General features: G+C 36.6%; 1 protein-coding gene across 1 annotated transcript in view; it reads left to right on the forward strand.

The window, feature by feature from the left end:
• Window positions 1–27,448, forward strand: part of DIAPH3 (diaphanous-related formin 3) — a 428,227-nt gene that overhangs the window by 15,098 nt on the left and 385,681 nt on the right. The gene's annotated exons all lie outside the window — the stretch shown is intronic.

Genomic DNA, 27,448 nt, shown 5'->3' on the forward strand with positions numbered 1-27,448 from the left:
GAGAATCAGATAATGAGAACCTGTGTTCACATTTTGTTCCTCACTATTTAGAGGTTATAACTCATGATCTTTACACGTTTCCCCTTCTCATTTTTGAGAATTTTCTTAGGACACAAAGGTTGCTTAAATAATCAAAATAAAATGATTAGAAAGTCTAAGATCAAGTTGTTTAATAATCAAGTAACATTCCAAGTATCATTCATTTATTCAGATGCGCAAATTTAAAATTATTAAAATCAAAGTTTCAACTTAAAAAGATAGAGTATCACTTAATGAAGCAGTCTTCAGCTAATGTGGAATAATTTCTCTATCTTATTGCTTTGTCTGATCTACTTAAGTGAAAAAGGTATATGCTTTCTAAATACTTTTCACATTAACAGTGTTGTGGAAGGAATGCTTTTCTTGTGATATATGATGTGAATTCAGATACCATTTTAATACACAATATAAGTAAAAAACAAAATGAATGAATGAGTAGAATGACTTTAAATAATTACTTTTTCATAATGCTTATTTAGGATTTATAACAAAATCCAAGTTAAGAATGTGACTAGTGGGGAATGTACTAAAGGTATTTAAAATATAAGAGTTTTAGCTCTCCCTCTGTTTTCTCTGCTTCCATCCTCTTGGCAAATGTGAGACCCCTGGGTCGCTGTCACCCTTACCAGATGGACTTTGGACTTCCCAGTCTCAGAAACTGTGAAGTGAGGCAGTGCACACGGTGCAGGGAGACGTCCAGCAGGGGAGGCAGAAGCTCCACAGACACCACATGCCCTGAGGTGCCGGAGCGCAACACAGCAGCCCAGCCTAGTGCATGCTGACCAGAGAGGCAGCTACCAGGAGAGGGCCAAGATCTGAGGCCACCACACACACAAGGCACGAGTGGCCAACTGAGCAGACACAGAGGTAGCCATACCAAATTGGCAACCACAGCAACATCCTAGCCAGACGATAGTGTCAAATCAGTGGACTGTGAAACCCCCTGCCATAATGAACAAACATCAAAGGAACGATACCAGAAATATAAACATCAAAGGAAAGATACCAGAAATATGAAAAATCAAGAAAGTACACCACCAAAGGGTAATAACTCTCAAGCTCAAGATCCTGTAGAACAAGAAGCCCTTGAAATGTCTGACAAGGAATTTCGAGTGATAATTCTAACGAAACTGAATGAGATACAAGAAAACTCAGCTAGACAACATGATGAAACAAGGAAAAGTATATAGGACATGAAAGAAGAAACATACAAGGAAATCAATGCCCTGAAAAAGAATGTAGCAGAGCTTGCCTAACTGAAGAATTCATTCAGTGAAATAAAAAACACAACAGAGAGTTTAACCAGCAGGCTTGCAGAAGTAGAAGAGAGAACTTCTGACCTTGAAAGTGGGCTGTTTGAAATAACAAAGGCAGAAAAAAAAAAGAAAAAAGAATTAAAAGCATTGAAGAAAATCTAAGAGAGATATCAGACAACCTTAAGCACTCAAATATCTGAGTCATGGGTATTCCAGAAGGGGAGGAAAAAGGAGATTGCATTGAAAACATATTCAACAAAATAGTGGCAGAAAACTTCCCAGGTACAGGAAAAGACACAGATCTTCAGATTCAGGAAGCTCAAAGATCCCCAAAAGTATTCAACCCAAAAAGGACTTCTCCAAGATGTTATAGTAACATTGGCAAAACTCAAAGACAAAGAGAGAATCTTAAAAGCTGCAGGACAGGAGCATCAAGTCACCTATAAGTGAGTCCCAATCAGATTAACATCAGACTTTTCATCACAAACCCTACAAGCTAGAAAGGACTGGTATGATATATTCAAAATACTAAACGACAGAGATTGCCAGCCAAGAAAACTCTACCCCACAAGAGTATCCTTCCAAAATGAAGGACAGATAGTATGTTTCTCAGACAAACAAAAACTACAGAAGATCACTACGACATGACCACCCTTACAAGAAATTCTCAATGGATTACCGGGTTTGGTACCTGAAAAATAACTACCACTGCCATAAAAACTCAAGAAAACTCAAAACCAACTAGTAAAATAAAAATGCCAGCAATGAAGAGAGAAAAAAATGTTTATCTACAACTCAAGAAACCAACAAATATAGAAGACAAACAGTAAATCAGAAACAAAGGAACAAAAGATGCTTAAGACATTCAAACAAAAATCAATAAAATGCTAAGAGTAAATCAACACTTTTCAGTAACAACTCAACATAAAAGGATTAAATTCCCCAGTCAAAAGACACCAACTGGCTGACTGGATTATAAAGGAGGACCCAACCATATGCTGCCTTCAAGAGACCCACCTCACCCATAGAGACTCACATAGACTAAGAGTGAAAGGACGGAAAAAGATTTACCATGCAAACAAGTGAAAAACGAGCTGGAGTAGCTATTCTTATATCTGACAAAATAGACTTTAAACTAAAAACCATAAAAAGAGATAATGAGGGCCACTACAATAAAAGGATTGATCCATCAAGAAGACATAACAATCATAAATATATATGCAGCCAATGTTGGAGCAGCCAGATTTATAAAATAAACTCTGTTAGACCTAAAGAAGGAAATAGACACTAATATCATAATAGCAGGAGTCCTGAACACCCCACTGTCAGTATTGGACGGATCATCTAGGCAAAGAATCAGCAGAGAAATGCAAGATCTAAACAACATATTAGACCCATTGGACTTGGCAGATATCTACAGAACATTCCATCCAACAACCTCAGAATATTCATTCTTCTCATCAGCATGTGGATCATTCTCCAGGATAGATCACATGCTAGGTCACAAATCAACTCTCCACAAATTCAAAAAAATTGGAATTATCCCATGTATTTTTTCAGACCACAATGGATTAAAATTAGAAATCAATAACAAGTGGAATTCTGGGAACTATACAAACACATGGAAATTAAACAGCATTCTACTAAATGACATATGGGTTCAAGAAGAAATCAAACAGGAAGTCAAAAAATTTATTGAAACTAATGAAAACAGTGATACATCATACCAAAACCTGTGGGATACTGCAAAAGCAGTACTAAGGGGTTAATTTATCGCAATAAATGCTTACTTCAGAGGAATGGGAAAGATGGCAAGTGAACAACCTAATACTTCACCTTAAAGAACTAGAAAAACAAGATCAATCCAAACCCAAAGTTAGCAGATGGAAAGACATCATTAAGATCAAAGCAGAACTTAATGAAATTGAAGCCCAAAAAACAATACAAAAGATCAACGAATCAAAACATTGGTTTTTTGAAAAGATAAATAAAATTGAAAATCCATTAGCATGGCTAACTAAAAAAAGAAGAGAGAAAATCCAAATAACAGAAGTTAGAAATGAAAAAGGTGATATTACAACTGATACGTCTGGAATACAAGGAATCATTTGAGACTACTATAAACAACTATATGCCAACAAATTTGAAATTCTGGAGGAAATGGATAAATTTCTGGACACACACAAGCTCCCAAAACTGAGCCATGAAGATGTAGAAAATCTGAACAGACCAATAACAATAAAGGAGATTGAAGCTGTTATCAGAAAGCTCCCAACAAAGAAAAGCCCAGGACCAGATGGATTCACAGCAGAATTTTACCAAACATTCAAAGAGGAATTGACACCGATTCTTTACAAACTATTCCAAAAGATTGAAACAGAGGCAAATCTCTCAAACTCATTCTATGAAGCAAACATTGCCCTGATACCAAAACCAGGTAAAGATACAACTAAAAAAGAAAACAACAGGCTGATATCCTTGATGAATATAGATGCAAAAATCCTCAATAACATACTAGCTAACAGAGTACAGCAATACCTACGTAAAATTATACACTACGATCAAGTGGGGTTCTTCCCAGGGATGCAGGGTTGGTTCAATATATGCAAATCAATAAATGTGATACACCATATTAATAAAATCAAACACAAGGGCCATATAATCATCTCTGTAGATGCTGAAAAAGCATTTGATAAAATTCAACACTCATTCATGACAAAGACCCTCTATAAGTTATGTGTAGACGGAAAGTATCTCAACATAATTAAAGCCATATACGATAAAGCTACTGCCAATATCATCCTGAAAGGGGAAAAGCTGAAAGGTTTTCCTTTAAGAACAGGAGCTAGACAAGGATGCCCACTCTCACTACTCCTATTCAACATAGTGTTGGAAGCACTAGCCAGAGCAATCAGAGAAGAGAAGGAAATAAAGGGCATCCATATTGGAAAAGATGACGTCAAACTGTCTCTGTTTGCAGATGACATGATCCTATATATTGAACAGCATAAGCCTCTCCAGAAATGTCTTGGGTTGGATAAATGAGTTCAGCAAAGTAGGAGGATATAAAATCAGCGCACAAAAATCAGTAGCATTTCTATTCTCCGATAGTGAACATGTAGAAGGAGAAATCAAGAAGGCTTGGCCATTTACAATAGCCACCAAAAAATAACATACTTAGGAATTGAGTTAACCAAGGATGTGAAAAATCTCTATTATGAGAGCTAGAAACCACTGCGGATAGAAATTAGAGAGGATAAAACAAGATGGAAAGATATCCCATGCTCTTGGATTGGAAGAATCAACATTGTGAAAATGTCCGTACTCTCCAAAGTGATATACAAATTCAAAGCAATCCCCATCCAGATTCCAATGACATTTTTCTCAGAAATGGAAAAAGCTATCCAGACATTTACATGGAATAAGAAAAGACCATGCATAGCCATAGCAATGCTGAGCAAAAAAATAAATAAATAAAAATAAAGCTGGAGGCATAACACTACCTGACTTTAAAGTATACTACAAAGCTATAATAACCAAAACAGCATAGAACTGGCATAAAAACAGACACACTGATCAATGGAATAGAATAGAGAATCCAGAAATCAACCCACATACCTACAGCCATCTGATCTTTGACAAAGGCACCAAGCCTATACACTGGGGAAGAGAGTGCCTCTTCAGCAAATGGTGCTGGGATAAGTGGATATCCTTATGCAGGAGAATGAAACTAGACCCATACCTCTCACCGTATACTAAAGTCAACTCAAAATGGATGAAAGAATTAAATATGCATCCTGAAACAATAAAACTTCTTAAAGAAAACATAGGAGAAACACTTCAGGAAGTAGGACTGGACACAGACTTCATAAATATGACCCCAAAAGCACGGGCAACCAAAGGAAAAATAATCAAATGGGAGTATATCAAACTAAAAAAGCTTCTGCACAGCAAAAGAAACAACAGAGTTAAAATTCAACCAACAGAGTGGGAGATAATATTTGCAAAATATACATCTGACAAAGGATTAATATCCATAATATACAAGGAACTGAAATAACTTTACAAGAACAAAACAAGTAACCCAATTAAAAACTGTGCAAAAGAGCTAAATAGGCATTTCTCAAAGGGAGATAAACGAATGGCCAACAGACACATGAAAAAATGCTCAACATCATTCAGCATTCGGGAAATGCAAATTAAAACCACAGTGAGATACCTTCTCACCCCAGTTAGGATAGCTAATATCCAAAGACTGTGAATGATAAATGCTGGCGAGGTTGCGGAGAAAAAAGAACTCTCATACATTGTTGGTCGGACTGCAAAATGGTGCAAGCTGTATGGAAAATGGTATGGAAGTTCCTCAAACAAGTGCAGATAGATCTATCATATGACCCAGCTATCCCACTGCTGGGAATATACTCAGAGGAATGGAAAACATCAAGTCGAAGGTATACCTGTTCCCCAATGTTCATCACAGCACTCTTTAGAGTAGTTAAGAGTTGGAACCATTCCAAATGTCTATTATCAGATGAGTGGATATGGAAAATGTGCTATATCTACACAATGAAAAACTACTCTGCTATAAAAAAGAAAGAAATACTGCCAATTTGCAATGACTTGGTTAGACTTAGAGAGAATTATATTATATGAAACGAGTCAGGCACAGAAAGAGAAATATCATATGTTCTCACTTATTTGTGGGAACTAAAAATAAATAAATAAATACACAAAAAAACCAGGCCGGTGGGAATGGAAGAAGACATAACAATTACAGTTCCTTGAAGTTGATACAAGTGAACAGAAAGGACATTGTTGGGAGGGAGGGTGGGTGAGGGAGGAGGGAGGGATGTTTTGGTAATGGGCCACAATAATCAACCACATTGTATATTGACAAAATAAAATTTGGAAGACAAAAAAAGTTTTAACAATCTTTTCTTCTTTCAATAGTGATGTATTGTAAAAATTTAGAAAATATAAGACAGTATGGGGAAGGAAATAGAAATCCTAACAAAGATGAGGCATGCAGCTAAAATATTAAACTTGTTTTAATTTTCAAACAAAAAAAGGAATATTATAACAAGAAAACTAAGGTTTCTATAGCAGAAAAATTAAATATGACTCTTTCTGTTATGTTAGAGTTTTGGCAGAAGTTCAGAGGCTAGGGCCGGCCCGGTGGTGCACTGGAGAGTGCGCCGCTTGGGAGCGTGGCGGCGCTCCCGCCGAGGGTTCGGATCCCATGTGGAGACTGGTTCCCGCTCACTGGCTGAGCGCGGTGCGGGCGCAACACTGATGGTTGCGATCCCGTTGCCGGTCCCCGGTATGGGCGCAACACCGAGGGTCACGATCCCGTTACCGGTCAGTAAAAAAAAGACAAAAAGGAAAGAGTGCGCCGCTTGGGAGCGTGGCGGCGCTCCCGCCGAGGGTTCGGATCCCATGTGGAGACTGGTTCCCGCTCACTGGCTGAGCGCGGTGCGGGCGCAACACTGATGGTTGCGATCCCGTTGCCGGTCCCCGGTATGGGCGCGACACCGAGGGTCACGATCCCGTTACCGGTCAGTAAAAAAAAGACAAAAAGGAAAAAAAAAAAATGAAGTTCAGAGGCTAGAAGTAGCAAGTGCCTGAACAATGTAGCCAGAAGAAACTATGAAACCAATTGTGCTACCATTAGCTTGTTATATACTTTGAGGTGATATAAGAATTATTATATAAGAGTTATGTATATCAATTATTAAGGAAATGGAAGATTGATAGAGGAGACTTCTTTGTTGAGAGAGGTGTCAAAGTGGCAGTATTTCTGACCCACTGTGAGGGACTGGAGCCAAATTAGTGGGCATTTGAGAGAACCATCCAGAGGTTGATGTGTACCCCCTCTAGGGGCACAGGGATTAGAACCTTACTCTGTGGATGGTAGGCTCTAAAGGGAAGAAGCTGTGTGAGCTGCTTTGGTGGCAGATCAAGGAATAAGGATTAGATCTATTGTTGGATCAAGCTAGACTTTAATCAAAATGTTGGCCAGATGTGGACATTTCAGAAGGGCTTGACTTTGAATTATCCTGGAAGGAGTTTTCTCTAATGGGACCACCTGCACATGCAGTGACTCCAACAGATAGAGTCTGTGTAGGGTGGACTGCTAATTCTTCAGCAAGGGACTCTCTGAGTAACCCACATAAGCATTCAACAGAAGGATAGTGGCACTAGAGTATAACAGTGACACCTAATTATAGCAGTATTCTGCATTTTACCTTTCTTTTCTCTGTACGCTCCTGTCCTGAAGGTGCTGTAGAGAACATGTTGAGTTGGCATGGCAGAATTGAAGAATAAATTTGGAAAATAGTGAAGATTCACAGCCCTGTTTATCACTATGGATTTCCTAGGCCGAGTGAGGTCCACATCGAGGAAGGAGAAGCTTTAAGTTAGTTAAAATTGAGGTTTTATTTTTAGACCTGTCTATTCAGAAAGAAAAACTTACTTTTCCTTACTAGGCTGGATGAATTATGTGAAAGTTAGAATATCGTTCGGAGGTAACATTAGTAAAAATAATCTTGGAGTGAGCGAATGTTATATGTATGACCTGAACCAATATTTGTTTAAAGAAAGTTGGTGTATGAGTCCATATATGTGTATGTGAGTGAGTGGGCATCTGTGTATTTCTGTCCATGTAAAGGAAAACTCTTGATGGATCCTCACCAAACTTATAAAACTTATAAAAGTGGTCATCTTGCTCTAGGGTTGGAGAAACTGGGGCAAGAACTTTCATTTCATTGTACACTTAAAAAGGAGTAGTGAGATTATGGGCAACTTTTAGTTTTGGATGTTTTTGTGTATTTCTCAGAATAAACAGTTTTTAGACCAAAAAAAAATGTAGGGTGAAGAGCTAGGGGAATCGGGAAGGAAACCACCTGTCAGATTGTGTCAAACTTCTAGATGTGGTATGTGAACCGTGAGTTTAATGGACGGCTCCTTGGTTTTAGGCAGTAATTCATTCTTTCGCCTTGTATGTGCAAGAAGCATAAACAAGGTATCTCACACTTCAGAGAGCTCACAGTTAAATAGGGACAAAATGTATAAGCAGGTGAGAAGAATACAATGTGATATATGGGCCCTAAGTGTATGGTAAAGTGCTGGATTGTTGCCAGCAGCTCAGTGTTGAAAATGCAATATTCTGGCTTATTGGAGTTAATGGGAGAGACCCTCGCCTCTCAATAGCATCTTAGCTGGCAACCTAAGCACTGCAACAAGCTGCTTCTACTGTAGCTTCCTTTATCCAAGTTTTCAGCATTGGTACCAGAAAATAAAATTTTAGAATAGCATTTTCTTATCAGAATCAAAATTCTATGTTTTTCCTAACAGAGAACACCATTTTTGTCTTGTTTACCAAGTCATTTTGCCACGGTGCAGATGGCCTGATAACATGGACCACATTTCAATTAGAAAAAATAAAAACAATTCAGCAGAGCTAATAGTATGCTGTTTGCAAAGCTTTCGAATATGACTTAGAATAGCACACAGATTCATTTTAGATTCTTGTAACAAATTGGCACTCATTTAATAATGATTTATTTACAGAACTTAAAGTTTTGGAAATACCTGGGTAAATCTATGAATAATTTAAGCATTCAATTTGTGATTATTTTCAAATAGTGTTAAGAGTTTACCTATGTGTGAAAATGCTGGATGCCATAAATACCACCATAAATATAGGAAAAATATAGAAAACCTGGAGAGTTGACTCAAGAAAGAGGCATATTACTATATTAAGATATATGAAAAGTGTATGTGTGCATGCATGCACGTATTTTTTATGGCTGGCTGGTATGAGCATCCAGACCTGAACCCTTGACCCTAGTTTTATAACACCATGCTCTAACCAACCGAGTGAATTGGCTAGCCCCTGAAAAGTATAATTTTATATTTGAATTATTTCATCTGATTTTTCTGTCTGCCTTAGAATTTGCTTAGTGTTATGTAAACTTATTTTTTTAATCTGGAGAATTAGAGGACTTGAACTGATAACATTTAAATTTCTTTCCTTTTCTGAAAACTACTTCATTTACCAAGAAATGCCACTCAATTACAATCCCTGCTTTCAATGTTATTTAGTTGAAAACTTGATGTTTTCTTTCTAACACACCTTTTAAAAAGTAATGTATAATCATTGGTGAAAGTACAAATGAAAGCCACCTGTATTTTTTCCACTAGAGGTAACTGTTAACATTTTTCGTTACCTTTTTTTAGTAGTTCCAGAAAATGAGATTGAGAATAACTTTAAAAGGTTGTTGGGGAGAGTAAACGAAATACTGCTGTATGTATGGTGTCTGGCATGTTTGTAAAAGCATCTAGCAATACTGATGATATTGCATTCTTTGGTTATACTTTAAGCTTCAGCCTTATTTCTGATATTTTTCTTTTATTTCAATAGTGTCCCAATTACATTTCAACTCCTTTTACTCTGAGGTTTGTTAAGACCCTTAGTAATTGTAACTTACAGTAAGTAGTGTAAGGTACTCCTTGATAAAGATACATTTGTCATCTAGTGTATTTTGGTGTTATCAAATTCTCCATTTCAAGGAAAATTTTAATGTTTACATACATAAAAATTATGTCTGAGAGAATACTTATCTATAGAGAAGAGCAGAAAATATACATTCTCCCCAGAAATTCATGAAAGTAGTCATAGCCTGCTGGAGATTACTTTCATATTCGTTTGTGTAAGGGCATGGTTGAAAACGTAAACAAAGTTAAATTAGTGATAAGAGAGAAAAGGAGTGATAGTGAAAGACTCTGTTAAGTGTATACAGGAGGAGAAACACCGTAAAAAGCTGGTGATGACCAGCTGCTATAGGTATAGCTATTTTTACAGATATGATGTGGAGAGGTAGAGAAGAATTAAATGGGATGGTCTAGGGAGAGGACAGTCCAAGTAGGAAAATACAACAGTGTCTTGCTTTAGGAGATTGGTGGATGAACATTGGGGATTAGGAGGTCCCTGATGGTCTTTTATAAGAGCACCTCTGGGAGAGGGCCAATGCGGAAAGTAACTAAATTTCTAAAGGCTTATAAAGTGAGTGTCTAGTGAGGAAGAGGGGTAGTGAATGTACCCCACACTGGTCAGTTGGTGAAAGTGATAGAAAGGAAATAGACGAATTAGTAGTAAGAGGCAAAGTCATGTGTTAAGAGTGGGGCAAAGATGAAGATAGTTTTGGAAAGAGTTCATGGGTTTTAAAAAAGCATTGAAGGAAATGGGATATGAGTAAAAACATCTGAAAGTGATTTTGAGGGCCATTTGAGGTTGGGAAATAAAAACTAATAGACAAATGGTTCTTAAATTCTGTTTAGTGCAAGAACCCTTTTACAAAATGGAGTCTTACACAGCCCTCCCTTCCCCCTCATATCTGAAAGATAAAAATGGAGCTATTCTGTTTGAAAAAGGGTAGTGGGCCTTAGAAGTCATGGTTAGCCTTTTTATGGTTAATGCTGAGTCACGTCTAGAGAAGCCCAGAGCTCTGAGAGATGTAACACAGATGGATTTAGACTGTCCTGATGGGAGAGGAGTGCAGTGCACAGAAAGAGAGATGAAAACCTTGGTGTGAGCTTCTCCTTGGCTACTAATAGGTCAGAACAATCCCAATCTGGCAAAAAAACTACGAAAGTGACCCCAAGGTTAAGGCCAGTGAACAAACATTAAAATGGTAAGTACTCTCTAAACTCAAGTATTAGTCATCACATTCATAACTTTCTAGGTCATTACCTGGAACTCAGGCTTACCTGCTTATGGTATGTAAAGATATAAAATTTACAGAATAAAAATTTTGTGAATATTAAAGAAAACACATTTTTAAAATAAAAATTCTAAGTGTATTATCACTTTAGTTCTGAGGAGTAATTTAAATATTGTCAATTATACATAAATTTCAAAAGTGTTAGCTACTGTGCATTAAGAAATATTAGATTCCTGTTTTCTTAAAATAAACCATGTAGTGATATTTTCTTAACTTGTGGAGACTTAGGAACACTGACATGGGTAGGGAGAATGGGAAATAATTTATACAACATTGTACTGATTTTCTAGTACTGACATAAAAACTGCAGTGTATCATACTGACAGTTCAGTTGGGTAAGTACATGATGGTGTTAGTCAAAGGCTCAGAATGACTAGAATGAGGGTCCGATGCTGGGACATTTTCTCCCCTCTTCCCATGGCCTCTCTCTGAACGTTGGTGTAATCTCAGACTGCAGAGCAATTTTCTCCAGGAATTGGAAACCTTGGAACTATAAATGAAGATATAAGCAAAATCAACTATTTTTTTTTTTAAGCTAAAACTGGCAATTTTCTCCAGGAATTGGAAACCTTGGAACTATAAATGAAGATATAAGCAAAATCAACTTTTTTTTTTTTAAGCTAAAACTGTGACAAATTAAACATAGGCAAAGACAAATAATAGATCTATAAGCAAAATCAACTTTTTTTTTTTTAAGCTAAAACTGTGACAAATTAAACATAGGCAAAGACAAATAATAGATCTGGTAAAAAACAAAAAAACCCCTAAAAACCCAAAAAGCTTTTAAAAAATGATTTTGACAAAGCATTGCCACCTGTGTCCTACAGTGAGCTTTATTGAAGTGACTAGGAAAAAAGACCAGAAAAACCCAGCAGAAAAGTGGGCTAAGGATCTGAAAAGACAATTCAAGAAAAACAAATCCCAATAGATAAATACATATGAACAGATTTATAGTTGTGGACATTCAAATTAAAATAACTTTATACCCATCAAATATTTTACTCTTCTAGTTGGAAAAAAGTACCTTTATATGAAGGTACTTCAAAAAGTTCGTGGAAAGATTTGCGTAATCTTTTAATTCTAGTTTTTCCACAAACTATTTGAAGTATCCTTGTACACAGTTGGTGGAACTATGAAGTGAAATAGCACTTTTGGAGCACTATCTGAAATGTTTTGTTTTTCATAAACAAAAATATACATACTTTTTGACCCAAGAGTTTCACTCCTTGGACTCTATGGTACAGAAGTAAAAGCACTAATAGGTGAGCACATATGCACAAAGATGTGCTTTCTGCAGTGTTATCCAGTGTGTTAAAAACTTGGGAGCAAAGGAAATGGCTTAATAAATTATGGTTATTTGTATCATGGAGTATTAGGCCTATATTAAAAAGAATGAAAATAATACCAGATAATTGAGGAACTTTCAAGAGTTGGAAATTGTTGAGAAAAGCAAGCTGCAGAAGGTAACATAAGATGATTCCATTAAGAGAAAAAAAACCTCTCTATTTGTTTTCAAGAGTTGGAAATTGTTGAGAAAAGCAAGCTGCAGAAGGTAACATAAGATGATTCCATTAAGAGAAAAAAAACCTCTATTTGTATATTTGTGTGTGTCTAGGGCGAGGGATTTGTACGTGTTGAGTATCCCTTATTACAAGTGCTTAGGACCAGAAGTATTTCAGATTTTGGAATATTTGTATATATGTAATGAGGTATCTTGTAGGTGGGACCCAAGACTAAACATAAAATTCATTTATGGTTTAAAAAAAAAATTTATTGGATCATAATTGATTATACATATTTTGGGGGTTCAGTGTTAACATGTGTTGATCAAATTAATATTACTGGTATATGTATATGGTTACAAATTGTACTTATTTTTTATGCCCCTTGTCTAATCTCTCCCTATCCCTCTCTCCCTTCTCCCTCCAACCTATGATAACCCTAGATTTCTTCTTTCCCTCTGAAAGAGTAATGGTTACTCTATTGATTTGTTGCCTAGATGATCTGTCCAATGCTGAGAAGTGTGATCAGCTCCCCCAGCTTCTTCTGTCTCTTTGAAATGGGCTTTGTGGAGAGAGACATCCTCTTTTCTTTGTTCTCTGTCTGTGACTCTCCTTGTGTCATTGCATTCCAGTGGCTGGTGGACCATCTGTGTGGTGGTTGTGATGTCTAGCCACTTTCCCAGCAGCTGTGGTTACTGTTGTGGCTGTGGTGGGCCACCCACATGGAGGTGATGTTTTTGGCATTTTCCTTGGCACTGGTGGTGTGCCTGATTGTGGGAGGGAGGTCCGGTCCCCAGCTCAATGCCTCAGGTCCCCAGGCAGACCCCGAGGTGCTGTGCCAGGATGTGGGAAGAGGGTCCGGTCCCTGGCTCCATGCCTCCCGTCCCCTGGCAGTCCCCAAAGCACTGCTGGTGTGCCTGGGCTGGAACTAATGTTTTGTCCTTTGCTTACTTCTAAAATGGGGGAGCTTCCTGTGGGAACCAGTATTTGAGCTCTGTGGTTGAGCTACATTGCTGCTTTGCTGCTGTTTCCCTAGGGAAGGCTTTTTGTGCAGCTTAGGGTTTAATGGTTGACCTTATAGGTACTTCCAGCTCTCCAGAGACCTGGTGCACCTGGGTTGTGTAGAAACTGTGATCTGGGCTTGAATCTTTTCATCAAACTGCACCCCATGCAATTCTGTATTCCTGACCAGTCTCCTTTGAGTGGTTCGGCACTGATTGTGGGGCAGATCAGCTGTCATTGCTGTGTCCCAGTGTTTTCCTGGTGGGCCTGTCTCCCCCACTGCCCATGGTACAAACAGTTCCCATGGGCCGGGCCGTGCGCCGGTCCCCTGAAATGACTCACCAGCCTCTGAGTGGCTCCTTTTTTTCAGTTGTTCTGGCTCCTCATTCCTGTGTGGGCCCACAGGAACCCTGTTAGTGGTCTTGCTGTCCTGGGGGTGACCAAGGCCCTCTTCTCCCCTGGCGCCTCCAAGCAACTTCATCTGAAGGGCACAGCTGCGGCTTTTGCAGGCTCCTACTCCCTGCACTCAGCAGCTCCAGCCTTAAAGTGTCCGCAGCCCGAAATGCTCTAAGTAGTTTTTTGTTTCTCTCATCATGGCTTCTCCTGCCTTCATGAACTCTGTAGGTCTCTCCTCCTCTTTTCCTGAACTCTAGTGGCCCCAGCTTGGCTTTCGTTGCTTTTTTATTGTTGTAAATTGGTTGGTATGTAGGGGAGAGTGACGCTGGGGACTGTCTATTCTGCCATCTTGATCGGAATTCTCATTTATGTTTTATATACATCATATACACATAGCCTGAAGGTAATTTTGTACAATATTTTAAACATTTTTGTGCATGAAAGAAAGTTTGTTTACATTGAACCATCAGAGAGCAAAGGTGTCACTATCTCAGCCACCTGTGTGGACAATCTGTGGTTATTTAGCATCACCATCTATATTAGTCCATTTCTGTTGCTTATAACAAAATATGTGGAACTGGGTAATTTGTAAGAAATGAAATTTATTGCTTACAGTTTCTGAGGCTGGGAAGTTTGAAGTCCAGGGAACACATCTGGTGAAGGCTTTTCTTGATGGTGGCTTCAGCTATACAGGGTATCACATTGCACGATAGCAGAAGCAGAGAGAGAGACTCTCAGAGCTCTCCTTCTAAAGCCCTCAGAACCACACCTGCAATTGCCATTACACCATCAAATAGATTAATCCATTCACTGTGATGTGGTCTTTACGATCTAATCACCTCTTCAAAGGCCCCACCTTTCAATTATCATAATAGGTTTTCCTACCCTCAACAGTTATGGGGGGATAAAGCTTTAATAACTATGAGGGACATTCAACCCACTGCATCATCATTCCTGACTCTGAATTTATATGCTACTCATTTATATGCTACTCATAAGCAATCATCTTCTTACATTTATTCACATATAAGTACTTAAAAGTAAAAAATGTGACATATGTGACATACCATTAAGACTGTGGAAAAAATAATGTGTCCAGCATGGAATTTTCCATGTGGTGTCACGTTGATGCTGAAAAAGTTTCATGTTTTGGAGCGTTTCAGGTTTTGTATTTTCAGATTATAGGGATGGTCAACCTGTATACACCCTATATAGGATTGTACATATGGGGATCAAAACATGGAAGGGTACATAAACCAGGCTTTTCACATGTATTACCTTACAATGGGAAGGATAGAGAAGCTAGGTAAAAAATTGTTCTTTTATGGGTTTTTGAAAAAAAAATCTACAGATAAGTGAATAAAGAAATTAAGAGTTAATTTAGAAAAACCATACCAAAAGGGCAATACAGGTTTAGTTACTTTCAGAAATTACTACTAAAGGATTGTAGAATTCCATATTTTAAATTCTACTGCTAAAACCCTAGAAGTTGAGAAACATTAAAGATACTAACCTTCAAGTGTAAATTGAAGATGGCAAATAGACTTACTGTGAAGGACATAAACTTGAAGCAATGACATATCTTAGTTACTTTCGTATCTCCTCATCCTAGCAAGGGGTCAGCTATCTATATTTACATATCTGTGGCTATATCTGGCATTTAATAAATGTTGGTTTAATAAAGAGATATATGTTTATGCCTACTTTTTTGATATGTATGTGCTAATTAGGCCTTTTATATATTGTACTTAAATACTGGTTGAGTAAATGAGTTAGAAGATATAAATAGAGAAACAGGCTTTCAGCAAAAAATAATTTTTTAAAATGCAATTCAGAATACTAATTATATGCACATAATAAGTATATGACTCCTTTAAGGAAAGATCTTTAATTCATTGTTACTTTGATACATTTTGGTTTAGTTACTTAATATTGATATGGGTATGAAATGAGACCAGTGGTTTAGCAACCTAAAATGAATATGAGCTGTTGCCAATTGAGAATGGAAGAAATAAATATGAGTTTGTCTTAGATTTTTACGCAGTTTGAAATTCCTATGGCCTTGTGCCATTCTGATTTTCACAAGAACTCTTACCTCATTGAGGGCAGGGATTGTGTATGCCCCCATCCCAGCCTGGAATGTAGCACGTGCACAATAAATTATTGATGAGTAAAAGTGATTTATAACTACAATATGTGTCAGACACAAATTAGTCTAGCACAACATATCTTTCAGTGGTAAGCTAGTTTCTCTTTTGCACTCAGTGATGGTGCATTGGTTGCTTGTAATCGGCCATCTGGGAATATTTACATCATATAGATTGGCAAACACTACCAATGAGTTTTTCTTTTCCTGGGAAATTGTTGTTAAACATTTACCAGCAACACCACTTTATTTATGAATCATGGCCTGTGATATGGTGTCTGTAAAAATTAATTATTAATTTATGAAAAAGTATACATTCCAGAACTTAATTGTTATTTAATTACTTTTATCATGAATACATTGTTTAACATTTATATAAGATATTTGCTCTTCTTTTAAAATTTTATAATTTTGTTTTATGCTTTATTATGACAAAAATTAATCCATTTCTATAATTAGATTTTTTTTTGGGGGGGGGCATGGTACTTAGAGGACAACCCAGTTTTCTTTTGTGTTTAATAAATGGCTTATTGCTTATGATACATATCAATGAAGTAGCACTTAAAAATTACATTTCTGTTTTTTTTTTTTTTGGCAGCTGGCCAGTATGGGGATCTGAATCCTTGACCTTGGTGTTATAATGCTGTACTCTAACCAACTGAGCTAACCAGCCAGCAATATTTCTGTTAAAGTTATACTATATTCTTAAATTTTTTCAGCCTGTATCTAAAGAAATGTGTTTTGTTAAAAGTGTCAAATTTTATTTTAGTATTTAATACAGGATTTGTTGAGATTATGTCAATTTCTCCAGATCATTCAAAACAATGATTAAATAATGCCTTTTCAGGACCACTATATTCTCTCCTTTTACGTTCACAAATTAGAAAAATACTTAATTGGGGCCCCCCCCCACCCTCCCCCGACCCACACGCAAATTCATGAATTTCTGCATTTCTTATAGAATACCAGTTTTGTTGTTCAAAGCTGTGATTGGTGGGCTTTTCCGTCCGTTTGAATTCAGTTATTTATTTTAGTAGTTTATGACAGGGCCTGGGAAGATACCCATTTAATAAAGTGCTCTGGGAATTTATGAAAAAAATTTTTAAGTTCAACTCCAGAGATGAAAAATTTGATGGATTGACACAGGACAGGTCTCCAAATTGTGATCTTTAATTTAATACATTGTAACAGCAATGTATCTCTTAGATTAGCAGAAATGTTTCATCTCATTTCTTCCTTCAGTTTTTTTCTTTCAACACATATTGCCATGTTCCAGGCACTGTTCTAGGCAGTAAGGATATTGTGATGAAAAAAGTTGACCACTCTGCCATTATGTAGCTTGCTTATAGTAGGGGAGACAGACAATCAATAAATTGATTATAATGTAAGGTCAAGTCTGAGAATAAAAGGGTCATATTAGTTTTTAGTATTATTAATACCTTTGTTCTAATTCTAGAACTTGAGAATTTGACATGTCTGCCTTTTCTACTAGGACAGAGATATCTTTATTTTTCCCTGTGCTTCATGAGGGGCTGTGCTTGGTAGATATCTGAACATAAAAGTTTAGGAGGTAATTGAAAGGAAATAGTATACAGAATTGCTGGTCTAAAACTACTCTGGAAAGAATTACTCTGCAAATTGATAAAATTCCCAAAAGTACATTTCCAGCACTTAACAGGAATTTTGCCTGTTTTGTTCATTTTGGTATTTTTAACATGTAGAGCATTGGCAGCATATATTAGATGGTCAGCACGTGTTGTGGAATGAATAAATGAGTATAACCATATGGTTTTAACAAGTCGCCCTAGTGTGGCTTTGACTGAGTTAGGACTTTAAAAATTTGTTCTTTTTTTTTTTTAGTGGTTTCGAGTTTCTATTTTTCAAGATGTATATAAAGATAAACCCAGTATTTATCTTACTCCCAAGGAGATTTTAATCTGGTAGTAGTTATTAAAATATATAAATATGTCACTGAAATGACAGAAGTAATTAAAATACCCAGGAGAAATAGCCTATTGTGGGAATTTGGAGGTCAGGATTATCTCCTGTTGAGGGGATTAGAAAAGGTTTTTTTGAAAAGGTGGCTTTGAGAAGGAATGAAAGACAGGATTTGAACATTTGGATGTGTGTGGGTGTGTGAATATATAGAAAGTTGTAGGAATCGCACCAGTAAAGATGTATGTATGTATATGGAGAAATCCATGGTGTGCATATGTGGGTTGTCTGGGGTGAAGCTTCCATGGAAGAGAACAGTGGGAATGGGGATGGAAAGGTAGGTTTTGGAAAAAAATTTTTTATACAGTAGAAAACTAAATATTTTTGAGAAGAATGGTATGGTTTGAAAGAGGCTCCTTTGTGTCTTTCTGTTAACAGGAAAAACAATGCTTCCTATTTTTAGTCTTTTAAGTGCCTTGGAGATAGGCATGGTTTGTTTCCTTATGTTTCTTTCTTGATTTATTTTTAAAAGGTTATAATAGAACTAAGAAGATGTATTCTTTCTTACAAGTCCAACTGAACTGTCCTCTATGTATCTGTAGCCGTATAAGCCTACTCAGAGGGGCATATCTTTGTCTTTTTCACTGTGGCTTGAGAATCTTTCTTAAAAATGCATAGCTTTTGGTACTTGCAGTACTTCCTGTTATCTGTGAGTTAAGTTCTACTTTCCTTAGTAGGAGGTAGGTGCCTTTCACGTTCTGATTTCTTGTGTTTCTCTCAATTCTCTATACCCCCTACATCTGTAATGTGGCTATATAGCTCCTAAAATGCACCAACTCCTTCACCTAACTGTGCCTTGGCCCATGTTGTTTGTATTATTCTACTTTCCAATCCCCATCTTTTAAGACCTGGTTCTTGAACTATCTCTACTGGGAAGCCTTCCCTCACTCCCCAGGCAACAATTGGGACATCCTCCCTTCTGCTCACAGAGACTGGATTCATATCTAGCCCCCCCCCCCCACCTGTAATGATTAAGATGTCCCTTCTCTCCTGATGGTGAGCATCTCATGGGCAGAATTTTCTCTAACTCATTTTTGAGTTCCATATTCAAAGTAGTACATAATAGAGAATTATGTACATGTTTATTGAATGAATCTTTTAGGTAGATTGCTGGGTTTTACAAAACATCCTCAGATTTATGAATTTATAAAATTGTGAGGTTATCAAAGCCTTTTATTTTCACATTTGTGAATATAATTAGCAGGAGCATAGTAGTTTAGTAAATTTAGGTTCATTATCGTCTTTGCTCTCTCATTTAACAAGTATTTATATAGCATTTGTTTAGAACATAATAGTGCCAGGGATTCTGGGAAATATAAAAGACATGAGACAATTTTGGCCTTTTCATATCTGTTCACTAAGTTATGAGGTGGATGAAGTATAAACAAATGAACAACAAACCTATTTTTATTGGACTTTAGTTGTTTCTCCTCATTTTGATCAGTTCATTAGTTAAAGTTGTTCTCTACCCTATCCGTTAGACTATGGGTCCTTCCTTCCTTTGCTTTGATCTATAGACTGCACAGCTTTAAAAACTGCTAATTAAAAAAAAAGGAATATATACTTATTGTGACAATACAGGCATATCCCAAGTGCATTTCAATTTTATAGCTTTTTCCATTCCACAGCCACTATGACATTTTATACTGAGGAAACCAGAGGCCAAGGTTCCATAGCTGGTTGTAGTGGAATGTGATCCAAAGGTCTAAAGATTTTGTGTTTTTTTCCCTCTATTATTTATTTTTTGTCCCCTATCTAGCTGTTACTGTTATTACACGAAGAGTAATTTAGAAAGTGTATTAGAGATTTTGTACTGTTTTGTATTTTTGAGCTTTTTACTAACATAAACAGATTAGATTTATAGGCTAGCATGTATATATGAAGAAACAAGGTAATTTTCTTTCACAAATAAAGAAAAAGGAAGAAGAAAAAAAGTAAGACAGATTTAAACAGTAAATGTAACAGTGACACTTGAAAGTACTATGCAGAATTATGGAGGCAAATAATTGCGCAATTACCTGGAGGGATTGAAAAACAAACTGCCTGGTTTTAAAGACTGAAACAGCTGGTGTTTTCTTACTGCTCCCCCCCACCTTTTTTTTTTGGTAAATGCCCAATGAAGTTATGTGGTTTTTCTTTTTACATAAACATAATCAACACAATAAAGAAGATAATGAACCAATGACTAAGAGCATCAGTGCATTTTTTTCTATCTTTCAGATGTGCTGAATAGATCTTTATCCTTCATTGAACCATCAAATAGATGCTGGCAAATTATTATATCATGTTTATTTAATCTGCTCCCCCCCCCCCTCAACTTGGGACTGTTTTTTCATCTTTAAATCGCAATTGGTTGTTCGGGTGAAACTAAACATTTTCCAGTTCTAAACGTATACTGGAGATGCTAAATAAAAACAAGTGACCTTATCTGACATGATATAACTTTTTTATTTACTTTTATTGTTCAGCGAGAAAGTGTATACTGATTTTCTGTGTAAAATATTTTAAATGTCATGTTTTAAAACCTGCCTTAGAGATTTAAGAGGAATTTGATTTGAGTGTACCTAACCTTAGAAATAGCATAAAGCATAAAAAAAATTAGTGAATTTGAAAATGGTGTTTTAGTACTTTTAGATTATATTCATGTAGTAAAATCCGTAGATCTTAAATATACCACTCGATAAGCTGTCACTGAGTAAACACCCATGTAATCAGTACAAAGCTGGAGAAATAGTAAGATGCCAGCAAGCACAGATGTCCCAGTCACTACCCTTCCTTCTCTTCAAGACAACTCCTGTCTGGCTTCTAACACTAAGTAGTAGTTTTTTTCTATTTTATAAATGTTTTTAAAACTTTTTTTTTTATTGTGGTAAAATTCACATAACATAAAATTCATCATTTTAAAGCGCACTATTTATTGACATTTAGTATTTGCACAATGTTATGTAACTATCACCATCATCTAGTTCCAGAACATTTCTGTCAACCCAAAAGGAGACTGTACCCTTTAACTAGTCACTCCTTATCTCCACCCCTCTCCCGTCTCCCCATTCCCCCATTGATTTGGCCAGTAGAAACCCTGTCAAGCTGGTACCTTTGTCCTTTTTTGACTCCATCATTCTTTGAGTACTTTCTTACTATCTTGCACACATAATCTTCCAGTATCCTCTTGTACTGTCCTAGCCCCAGTCCTGGAATCAGCCGTTTCTCCAAGGATCCTTGGTTACTTTTAATAGAGAATGGTATTTAGAAACCAAGATATGGATCCTTGATCTTCTAATGTGTGTCTTTACTTTTAGGCCCTTTCAGACAGAGCTAGGAAGTATATTTGCATGTATGTGGTACATGTGTATGTACATGTGTGCATACATGTGGTATACAAAATGTATTTATAATATATGTAGAAAACACCTTATATGTGTATAAACACACCCATCTATATCTCTTTCTCTTTATATCTATGTATGTCTATCTGTTCCTCCGTCCCTCTCTCCCTCCGTCCCTCTGTCCCTCCCTCCATTCCTCCTTCCCTCCTCCTGTCCCTCCCGCCTTCCCTCCCCACCCACCTTAATATACTGTTGTATATTCAAAAACCACAAGTTCATATTGATAACCTTCAATTAGAATCTAACACTACAGGGTTCATTCTGGCCTTCCATATTTTCATATTCTGACTTATTTTTCTAACATTATTATTTATTTGAAATACAGTTGGGTTCCTTTGGTTTGGGTTCATTTCATTTTAGGAATTTCTTCCATACTTCTTGATTTTATTTTTTTCCTGTTTGAATATGTGAAACATCAACATGGTTCCAAAAATCAGAACTGTACAAAATGGTATACTCAGAGAGTTACTGTTTACCCCCCTCTCCCACCTCCTTTCTTCTATGATGTTCTCCTCCCCATCTTTTCTACCCTCTTTCCATCCACGTCCTGCAGGTATATTAGATATTTGCTCCTCCTTGTGTCTTTCTGCACAAATGAACAGATATATGTGTATTTTATTTTTCTTTCTTTCATAAATAAGGAAATATACTATAGATGTTCTTTTGTATTTTTTCCAAATTAAAATATATTTTTAAAATCATGTATATTGGTTCATAGAGATATTCTTATTCTTCTTTATAATTGCACGCTACTCCATTGTATGGTTCACCTTGGTTTACTCAAACTAGTATTATCTGGCTATGGGGAGAAGCAGTTGACTGTTAACTGCATGATATATCCTTTTTGAGGCTTAAGAGCTAAAAGAGCACCTCAGTTCTGGTTATGGTAAACAGGTAGAAGAATTATAACACTAGAGTGTTGCATGCATCAGTTGAAGCAATGCTTCTTAAATACATAAAATAATCTGAATAATCAAGTGTCTAATTAAAGGTAATGGGCCAGTACAGGAAACCTTTTCCCATAGAAGGGAGGTTGATGCTGGTCAAGTATTGATAAATAATAAGAGAATGTAAGGTGTTGAATTTCTTTTATTATGATTTCAATTTAATTTCTAAAAGTCTAAAATTATTATTGGATCATTATGTTTTTACATTTTTCTTTACAGAGATGTTTTAGAAACTAAAAGGGGGGAGAGGAACAGATTTCTGTGTATTCTATCATATTTCTTAAAATGTATTCAGTAATTTAAAACTTTTAACATATGCTATTTTTAATGTACACTAAAACCAGCTTCCAAAATTATAGGCTGAGTTTTGGCACATAATGATGCTCATTAAATGATGATGGAAAAAAATTAAGTAACTCTTTAAGGGATTCCTTGCTCAACTTTATTTTGTTGGTGAGTGTACCTTTGCAGTACTCTTCAGCTTTTGTAGTTTCTACTATGAGTTTGCATAAAATCATCTATGAATAACAGATTTTATGGGTATTGGAGCTATGTTTGGGTTGTTAATGTTCTGAAAACAAGTAATTCATACTGCATTGACAGCTTAGTGTTTCTGTTGATCAGTGACATTAGAGATTCTTGAAATTATTTGAAAAATGCAAGGAAATTGTCTCAATGCATTTTAATAGTAATATACATAATAGTAATTTAGATTATAATTACTCTCTTGGCAGCAACTGTGCTTACCCTTGTTTTGTACTGTGCTAACTCTGCTGTTTTCTTAAAATATTGTCATTATCAGTGCAAACTACTACTTTAAATAGTCTTAACATTTTGTATCATCTCATTCTTCTTCACAAGTCTCATCACCTGAATAGTTACCAGGAATTCAGGAATTGCAGTACTAAAGAGAAGCGGATATAGTTAATTTATGATTACTGACAAAAAACTCATAGGTGTAGAAATAGACATATACACCCATGCAAGGGTGCACATACACAATCTCATCAGTATAAGAACTTGGGCTTTTTGACTATTAGGGCTATATGTTGATGGCATTTTGTTTTTTGTTTGTTTCTGCAGTTTACCTGCATAAAATTACAAACTAAATGTCATGGAGAAGAATCTAGAATCTAGTAATTAACTTTACCTAAAAATTAAGGTTTCAGCCTTTTCTTACGGTTCCCCAATATTTTAAGTTTTTAGTCTTTAGAGGCTGTATATTTTAGGTCTTCATGTTAAAAAATGCTTTTCTTTATAGTGTAATTTAAAGACCATTACCTACAGGGCATTGCATGGGGATTTTAGTATATGCTAACTTCTAGGAGGAATAAGGTATGATTTAGTGAATTGGGTAACAGTCTACAGCAGTTGGAGTAGTATTTAAGAATATAATTTCTGTCTTTATCTGTTTCTTTACTTCTAATGAAAAAAAATAATTTCTGACTCTGGAGATGTCTCAGATAATGTAGGCAAACTTTTGCTTTAAGCAACTACCATGTGTTAGACATTCTATTACACACAAAGGCCCAGTGCACATTATGGCATTATGCTGTGTCATCTTCCTGCAGTGTGTGCAGACATCCTAGATTTAGGTTTTTTTGTTTGTTTGTTTTTTTACTTTTATTATTTAAAAATTAGGTCATTATTAAATGGTGGATTCTTCAGGGTTTGTAAAAATCATTCATTTATTTGAAAAATGGATAGAGGTCAGTTTGTCAATACATGCCACTGGTAACTGGAATTATGCTGTATTTTTATTTTGTCAAAGAAATAGTATTTTAAATTACTCTTCAAACAAATAAATGAGATAGAATAATGAGGAAACAGATACTTAAGTCATAAACCTGAACTGAGATGAAATGCAGGCTGGGACCAAATAATCTATTCAAGACAGATCAAAGGTGATGGTTACTATTACTTGTAGCAGTTACATAGCAAAAGAAAGAATGTTTGGTTTTAGAGGAATAGAAATGGTAAGGAAAATAAGTATGTGAAAGACTATATTACTTTTTATACCTTAGAACACATTTAATAAGGAATATGATAAGAGTGATCTATGTACTTTTCTTTCTATCCTGCATTTGGAATTTTAGAATAAAATTTACTAAGGGATTATAAAAGATTTAAAAATTATGTTGGATAAATATCCTTCTAATTTTTGTGATGTCAAACAGACATCCTTATCTCCCTAATGTGTTTTGATACCACAGGGGATAAAGCTTCCTAAGTATTTTCATCTTCATGGCTAATGGACTTAGAGATAATGCAGCCGTGAGTATCCTTTCCCTCTCCCTCACTGCTTCCCACTTCCTTTGAAGTTATGTAAAATGAAAGAAACATAAGAATAACTGTACTTAAAAGGAATGTTTCTGATTATTCTTGTAATGTAATATTTTCTCTCCTCAATTTTCTTTCTTTCATACCTATATTTTGATAGTAATTTAATAAAAGGGGGAAAATTATACTGAAAACTGACTTCTGATTTTTCCCCGATTATCTGGTCTATTCTTTATGTCTTTAATTTGAAATATTCCTTTCTGAGTATGCTTTTGTTGTGGGTTTTTTTGTTTTTTGATGTGACTTCGTTGTCTTTCTTATTTTATTAATTCCTATTCAGTGTATGATTTCCATGTTATTGTAACCTCATTTATTCATTGAATGCCAGACATTTTACAAGGGACTGGTGATATAGTGATGAGTTAGGGAAAAGCAGACACTGCCTCAGTAGAATTCATTTGAATGGAAAACTATGGTATCACACAGATGCCAGCATGTACTGACAGACTTCTCCTTATTCCTACCCAGCTCATTGTTTTTCTTCCTGCTATTATCATCGTCATCGTCCTTGATGACTTCATCATTCACAGAGATGATCCATCCAGCATTCTACTTTCTCATTTACTTTATCACACCCAATGATCTTTGTTTTTCCACCCAATTGCAGCCACTCATAATGTTTGACAGTAAAATACCACCTCTAAATGTGATTTACAGACTTTCCTAAGCATTATCTGTTTTTCCTACTTAGTATCCCCATGTAAACAATTTTAGAACCCTATTGGAAACGCTAATCAATTGACACTACCATTTTTTCATGTCTGTCGGCTCCCATTCTTGCCATGCCCTTACTTTTCTCCTACCTACCTAAGACTCACAGTTCTTTACTTTCTCACACAGACCATCAGTTCATTTGTGTCTGCATCCATATAAACCCTGCCCTTGGTTAAATTAAATTGCCCACCTCCTCTGCATCTGTACAACCGGTCTGTATGTGGGATCCAAACCCTCGGCGGGAGCGCCACCGCACTCCCAAGCGGCGGCACTGTAGCAGTGCGCCACCGGGCTGGCCCATTAAAAAAACAAACAAACAAACAAAATTTCCTCGTAAGAATTGTTCATTCCTCCTCTTCCTTTCCCTCTTGAAGTTCTGATCAAGCTTATCCCCAATCCATCATAAAGTTGCTCCCATCAAGATCACAGTGATCAGTAGATGGCAGCACCATTCACTTACTGACTGAGACCAAAAACCTAGGCATTATCTTGAATTTTACTTCATTCACACCTCACATACAAATTATCAGCAATTCATGTCTGCTCTATAGTCAAAATCTGTGTTCATGTTGAGCACATTTCATGCTTCCCATCACTAGCATCTCATGCCAGCTACTATCAATTCTTGACCAGACAATACAACAGCCTTTTTTTCTTTTTAAAATTATTATTGGAACATAGTTGATTGTACATATCTTCTGTGGGGTACAGCAGTGAATATCAGTACCTCTGCGCAATATGTGATGATCAAATCATGATAATCAGTATATTCTTTATTATATAGTGTAATAAATTTTTGTGGCCATTTACCAATTCCTCCCTTTCCCCACCTCCTTCTCCCCCTTGTCCACCTCTGGTAACCTCAGTTCCATTTTCTTCTCTTAAAAGTTCAATGTATTATTGTATGTTTCTTTCTTTTTTTTTCGTTTATTTTTTATTAGCTCCCACAAATAAGCGAGGACATGTGGTATTTCTACTTCTGTTCCTGGCTTATTTCACTTACGATTTTCTCCACTGGTCTCCTTATTTCATGTTTTACCACACAGTCTGTTGCCACACAGTAGTTAGAATAATCTTTTAAAAATGTTTATTAGATTTTATGCTTTCTATGAACAGAACCTTCCAATAGTTTTTCATCCTACTTTGAGTAAAACCTAATGTCCTTACCATGGGCTGCGAAGTTCTTTCTTAAATGGCCAGATAGTACACATTTTAGGCTTTGTGCTTCTGCTGCTACTGCCGCTGTTGCTGCTGCTTCCTCCTCCTCCTTCTCTTCTTCTTCTTCTTCTTTTTTTTTTTTAACAAGCCTTTAAAACTGTAAAAAAACATTCTTAGCTCAAGAGTCATACTCAAATATTTGGCACTCAGGCTGTAGTTTGTCAATCGCCTGCCTCCAGGATCAGACTCCTGCCTGTTTCATCTGTCCTTCTTTGTCTTTCTCTCTGGAACTTGGACGAGTCTTTTTGCTGTCCTTTGAGTATGCCAAGTTCATTCCTGCCTTGAGGCTTTGTATTTGCTTTTCTGTTTGCTTAAAATACTCTCCCAGTTTTCCCATGCCGCCTTCTTCTCTTCATTCTGGTCTCTGCATAAATATTATTTTCTTAGAGAGAAATGTCATTTGCTCACATGTATGTCTTGTAAATAGCTACTTCCTGTATTACTGTTCCTCTTTCTTTCATCTTCCCTACTAAAGTAGATGGCACTTTGTTTTGGCTTAGGTCAAAAACCTAGGAGTCATGGGCCGGCCCGGTGGCGCACTGCTACAGTGCGCCGCTTGGGAAGTGTGGTGGCGCTCCCGCCGAGGGTTCGGATCCCACATACAGACCGGTTCCCGCTCACTGGCTGAGTGAGGTGTGGGAGCAACGCCGAGGGTTGCGATCCCGTTGCCGGTCCCGGTCCGGCACGGGCGTGACACTGAGGGGTGCGCTCCATTGCCGGCCACG

This window comes from Galeopterus variegatus, unplaced genomic scaffold (genome assembly GCF_000696425.1).
Source record: "Galeopterus variegatus unplaced genomic scaffold, G_variegatus-3.0.2 Scaffold165, whole genome shotgun sequence".
Lineage (NCBI taxonomy): Eukaryota > Metazoa > Chordata > Mammalia > Dermoptera > Cynocephalidae > Galeopterus > Galeopterus variegatus.